This window comes from Myxocyprinus asiaticus, chromosome 24, assembly GCF_019703515.2.
Source record: "Myxocyprinus asiaticus isolate MX2 ecotype Aquarium Trade chromosome 24, UBuf_Myxa_2, whole genome shotgun sequence".
NCBI classification, from domain to species: Eukaryota; Metazoa; Chordata; class Actinopteri; order Cypriniformes; family Catostomidae; genus Myxocyprinus; species Myxocyprinus asiaticus.
Genome location: NC_059367.1, coordinates 36,022,635 through 36,029,450, shown reverse-complemented (window position 1 = coordinate 36,029,450; position 6,816 = coordinate 36,022,635).

The following is a 6,816-nucleotide window of genomic DNA, read 5'->3' as shown; positions in this document are numbered from 1 at the left end:
AAAAAAAAAGAATTCACATGCTCACAATATGTATGCCTGTTTGCGTTTCTGTGACAGCTGAAGGGTGTGGATCAACAAAGGAGGAATTATACACATTATTTGGAATTTGTTGAGTGGAAAAGATATTTTTAGAAAGTAACTGTAAAAGTAAAATAATTAGTAATGCACTGTAAAAAGGGAGTGCAACTCTACTGAAAATACTAAACTAGTACACGTGTAATCAACTTAATACATTTATGTTTGAGATGAGAACATAATTATATTGCGTAAAGTCCAAGTGATATTCGACACAGTCATCAAAAAGTGATATGATCACATTGCTATGAAATGTTAAAATGGATTCAGGCATCTGCCGAATGGTGTTCACTCAACGTGATTTTTACTGATTGCTCAATTAACTTATTTAAAATGAGCTAACGCAACACAATTCTTAAGTATTTGGTCTCAACTTGATTTCATTGTGTACAATCCATCGATGTTTATTTAATCCATTTGTGTTGGGACTATGTGAATAATATTTGTTGCATCAATGTATGGCTGAAACTGGGCAAGGGATTTCCAGTTCCCTGCATGCTTTGCATGGGACTGCATTGGGATAGTAGAATTAAGTGTTATGTTAATGTATTTCTATGCAAAATGAAGCAAGTAGGGGACTTGTTTAATGTTCTGTTATGTTGGGATTTAGAGGAGTTTCTGTCATGTAAAATATTTTTGGAGGTTACTATTGTGGAGAAGAGTGGAGCTAATGGTTAGGTCGAGGTTGTGTACATTACTTCTGAATAATCAGTGTGTATTGCTTTTCTCATGAAGCAAATACTTAGGAATCATATATATATATGATATATAACGTATAATGACTGAGGATGGGGATCTGTAAACTCTCAGCAGCACCATATGTGTTATACAATACAAAAATATATACTATATGTAATATGCTAATGTGTTTGTTGCTAGCTTGTTACAATTTTAGAGAAGTAATCAGTAATTTGTTGTGGATTACTTTTTAAGTAACTCACCCAACACTGGAAATGGACAGAATGTTATAGCTTCCATTAATAACTTTAACAATCAAAAATATGGGATAACACAGCCTATTATAAAACTCATAGATGTCTGGAAGCTGATTCATCTGTACAGTTTTCTAGCTGTGATAAAATACACAGCATAATAATATATAGTAACAGTTGTGCCGCAAAACACCTGTTTACCTGTGTAGCACCCACAGAGGTCAACAAATCTTAGTTTACATTTCAGGGACTATACCTTCTAGCGGAAGAATGACACTAAATGGATTCGTTTAATATTTCTATAATGAAGTAACCATTTTATAAAACAATAAGGCACTCAAGGACATGAAATATTGTGAATACCACCACGATTGAAGGGGTTGCCTCTCCTTATATTTAATTGCCGTAATATAATGCAATAATTAATAATTGTTCAATTAAAACGTTATTGAACTTTGATTCATGTATTTTCATAGGCCTATATTCATATTTGAAATGTGTGAACTACTAATCTGTTAAGTAACATAGGCCTAGACAAATTCAGCGACAGTAGCTCGAACGTTCTGCTCTAAAATTGGTCTGTGCTTACCGAAGTTCAAACCACTGCCCCCAGTGGCCGAAGCTGGAAATGTTGTTGAGTGTATTGCCAAGTGTGAGCTTCAGTTTCACAGTGTGGTGCCAAAAGCAAGTTGTATTTTAAGTTGTAAATAATGTAATAGTCAACAGAAATGCACATTTAATGAACCCTACCCCATTACCTACACCCCAACCCTTAACCTAACAGTCAGTGGAGTAAAAATATAAATTTAGAGTGAAAATGCAACCTCCAAATTGCACTCACAATTGTTTATGTGAACTCAATTACTTCATAATTTCAATGGGACCAGAACCTGTCTCTCAGAGGAACAAATGATCAGAAGCACCAGAGGAAAAGGTAAACATGTTTGAATTGATGGAAATGGGGTATAATGCTCATCAGTAAATTGGTAGAATGGGGTCGATTTCAAGGGACATAAACATTCGTATGCAACATATCAATTACCTGTGTGATCATGTTGGAAAGTTATTACAAAGTCACTCCAAAGTGTACGCTTTTGAGTTTTAGCTTGCTACCGGAAGTGCTGCTTCAAACTTCCTGCAACCAGTTGTTAAAACTTCAATCGTAAATACAGCATCAATGTCAATCTTTGTCCTCTGAAGGGGTAAAAACACCAAAATGGTCTCAACAATAGCTCACAACACGTATTCTGGACAGGCTGAGATGTCCTGGAAAGGGGTCAGGGTTTTCTTGAATGATTTCTTGCCCTTGAAGGGTTTCTAAAACTACAACATGCTCTTTTCCCGTTGGTGCCCGTTTGACATATTTACTTTGTCCATAAACAATAATGCAGATTACATGTTTTGACAGTCACAAGGCCAATTCCATAGGCAGCCTTGGAAACATGCGGTATAAATATATTTACCGAAGTGGTAGGGCATTCTATCTTCACAGGATGTTCATTTTAAAAAGGCACACTGAGTATGTCTCAATATAGAAACAACATATCTGTACACTTTGCTATCTTCTACACCTCATACTGTATGTTGTGTGGGTTTTAGAAATGGGCAGTAACACTGCTTGTAAGTATAGTTCACCCAAAAACGAAAATTCTGTCATAATTCACTGTAAATGAATTATTCAATGATAATGTTTCCCTTCAGTGGACTATTAAGTCGAGTCACTGAATTAAATTAAAGAACCAGATCAGTCCGATTCTTGAATGAATCATTCAAACCGGTTTTGGAATCAACTGATTTATTGAAAAGAATGATTTGTTCACCTTGCTTCTTCTCACATGAACACATGTTCCTTCAGAGCTTGGGCGAATGTCAAGATTTGCAGTGAATAATGTCTTAAATTCTGTATATTTCTCGCACAAAACTATTATATGGCTTTAGAAGGCCTGAAATATAGCACACAAGTCTTATGGAATATTTTTATGATACTTTTATGGTGCTTCTGTGTTCTTCTTGAAGCTTGAAAGCAACAGTCCCCATTCATTGTGTTTGAATGAAAAAGAGCAACCAGTTCATTCTTCAAAATTTCACATTTTTTATTCCAAGGAAGAAGGAAAATCATACAAAACGTAACGATGAGTTAATAATAATATAATTTTCGTTTTTGTGTGAACTATTCCTTTAATCGTTGGCACGATCAAGGTAAATATGCATGATTCTTATTTCCTTTAAAATGAGATGACTCCTGTCAACCTTTGGGAACAAATATTATTATGAAGAGATTAATCAAAAGTTTGGAGCTCAGACAAAAACCGATCGCCTCTGTGGACAGTGGTCTCTACCCATGAGATATCTGGATTTAACAGCAGCTGTGGAGATCCACTGCCAGAAAAGCCTCCTCATCCCCCACGTTGTCAAGGCCGCAGAAAGCATGTAGGTACAGTACACACACACACACACACACACACACACACGCACACACACATTCTCTCTCTTTCTTTTCTCTTTCATCTCAATGAGTGACCCTACATGGCACATGAGAGAAACTATTTAAAAATCAGTCACAGCAAATTTGTGCATTCAAAAAAAGTAGATAATTTATGCTGCATCTGTATCTTTTGTTCAACACTATTAATGTATTAAATCAAGAAACATTGTTTGTTTAATCAGTATATGTGTTTGCAAATCCTCAACTGTCAATCATAGATGTTTCACACAACACTAAAAAAGATGTATGGATAATGCTAGCAAACAGCAAATAATTACAGAATTACTAGGTTTTTACATTTTCTAAAGAAAATGTGACTGGTGCTTGCCAGTGTAAATCTCACCCCCTGGAGGTTAAGGTGTAAGGTGGGGCATTGTTATGGGATTATGATATGATGCCAGTGTGTTCTGGGTGGCTATATGGCTCAGGTTCCTCCTTCAATGTAAGTCATTGGGATTTTTTTATTTTTTTTAATCTGTTTTGCCGTCTGGCAAGTAGAAATCATTAATCAGACCACTTAGAAAAGTAATAGCACACCTCTCCTCAGTTATGTGCTGCACGATTTGAAGTATTTGGTTACACATTGAAGTGTAAGTATCAGCAGTAATAAGTGATGTTTACCTTAGCAAATACTAACTACTGCAAAAAAATTAATAAATAAAAAATAATGATCCTGAGGAGTTTAATGACTTAGCTTAGCGGTTGTTCTATTGTCACCAGATATGTACGATTGTCAAACGACAGTATAATTTACCATATTTTGAACACTTGTCTCTGTAAGCATTTCCTAAACAAGTTTTATTACCATGTATGTAGAAACTTTGACTCATTAATGTATATTATTTTATAACAGGGAATGTTTATCATGAAATCTCCCTGCGTGCCGACATGCGAAATCGGAGATGAAGATTTCCACATGATTTTCCAAGTTGAAAGTCTGATTTTTGGGGTCATTCCACTGCACTTTTCCTAGAAGGAAGTTTTTCAGACTTTCCAAGTTGAAATGATATGCCCCAACGGCCAAAATGAATATTCTAAATGATGTGCAGATAGCATGGACCAATCGAGAGGGGTCTGTCTGCATCCTGCAAGACTACAACAAGGCATGCCCACTACAAGTTACGCCCCTCCAAATAACCAGCAAAATCCTGAAGTCTTGGAACAGTTGGATGCCACATTCATACACTATGTTTGATGTGTTTATTTGGAGTCACCTTCACCTATCCATAACTCTAAACCTAACGATAACCACAAAGATTAAAATATTAAAAGTTTGTAAAATCATTAAATATACCGCAATTTAAAAGTTATTTTGAATACAATCATACCGCCGTATCACTAGGTGGTGACAGCGAGGAGAAATGTGAATAAAAAGATGAGGAAAAGCTAGCTGTATACTAAGCTAATAGGCTAACCGATTAGCTTGTGAGCTAACAGGAGAAAACAGAACAGAGAAATGTTTATTTTACCATTTATATCTTTTTTTATTATTATTGTACAAGCAGAAAAACACCTTCAGGAATAAAGTATAGAGCACTTCCACAAAATTTAACATTAAACAAGTTCAGTTTACCATTTAAATCTTTGGTTTAATAATATGATATGTGACATAAAATGCAAAAGTTATACTGTAGTGGGCGTGTCGTGAAGTGGGTGTTCCTTGTAGTCTTGCGGGACAGACAGATACACATGGACCAGTCAGCTGTAAGCTTAAGTAGACTTCAGCAGCAGTTAAATGGGAAAATAACATGTATCCTACTTTGTTTTTAACAGAAATCCAATGGTTTAAATATTTACTTAGTAAATAATTATTATTATATTGTTGCTAAAAATGCATATGTGGTTACACAAAATATTATTTATATTAGTAAACCAAAGACCAGAAACATCACGAGCTGGCTTTAATTTAGCAGTCAGTTACCTTAATAAAATCGGAGTTACTATTTGCATAAGGTGTAAACAGTACCTTCCTTCCTTTAATACTACTTATAAACAGTGATTTACATTATTTTTTGGCTCACCAGCCACAGTGGCTATTGGTATTCCAAAGTCACTAGCCTCTCAGCATTTTCACTAGCCAAAATCCCCCATCCCACAAAAAGTGATAAATGTAACTGGAGACTGTAATCGCATGCATTTGTTTTGGATATTTTATTTAAACAAGAATGATATTATTTCAGCATAACACAAGCCTAATGATTTAAGTCATCTCTAAGAATATCTGAATGCAAATATGACCAGAGTAAAGAACAGGAGGAAAACTTTGTCAGTAATTTGTACATTTGTCCATGGAAGTCCAGATTTTAACCAATTTTAACCATTCTATAGTGTACTTGCCTACGTGAAATTTTACCATTGTTCTTTCATTTTTCAACAGTGTCATTTGTAATGATTAGGCCATGACCACAGGTCAGACCATGGATGGCTCCACTATACTATGGTTAGGCTAATGTAGACAGCCTTTGTATTTGTTATGAAAAGCTAATAGCCTTAACACATTTAGAAACCTTTAACTACAACTTTCACAGTTAATAATAAACATTTAGTTAACCTTGTAATCGATGTTGATACATGGCACACTGTTGTCTAATGCGTTACAAAAGCTTGTGGTCTCCTCCGGCCGCCTCGATTTTGAGTGAAGCCCGACTGAATCACATTAGTTTCGCTCTATGCTGTGACTGTCCCAGTGCTCTGGTGATCTTATCTCTGGAACATGCTGATGTGCGCTGCAGTAGTTCACACAAAAGCACGTGTTATTCACCCGCACGGATGTGCGTGTAAGTTATGAGAGGCATATTTACTGCTTATAAGGCGCTGAACGCGAGATGGATACAATTAAATTTACTTCGGCTGCGGCCTTCCACCTAAGTGGCTACGAAGGATGACAGTTACCCACCACTGCCAATTTCTACCTGCATTTGGAGGGTAGCCGGGTGTTAATGTCAAGCCCTGCTTATGTAAATTATAAAAAATTAGTATAAAGGTTGATTTCCTTGCAGTGATTTGGTCAAGGTGAAGGTCGGGAGTTGAGAGGAAGCTTTTATCCGGGTAAAATTAACCATGGTTTTACTGTAGTAATCAGGGTTGGGAGTTACAGAATACATGTAACGGGATTACGTATTTAAAATACAAAATATAAGTAACTGTATTCCACTGCAGTTACAATTTAAATCGTTGGTAATTAGAATACAGTTACATTCAAAAAGTATTTTGATTACTGAAGAGATTACTTTGCATTTTATTTTTATTTGTTTAATTTAATATTTAGTCTATTCAGTTGGAAAACATTAATCCATATAAATGATGTGATCCGAGGAGCTTTTG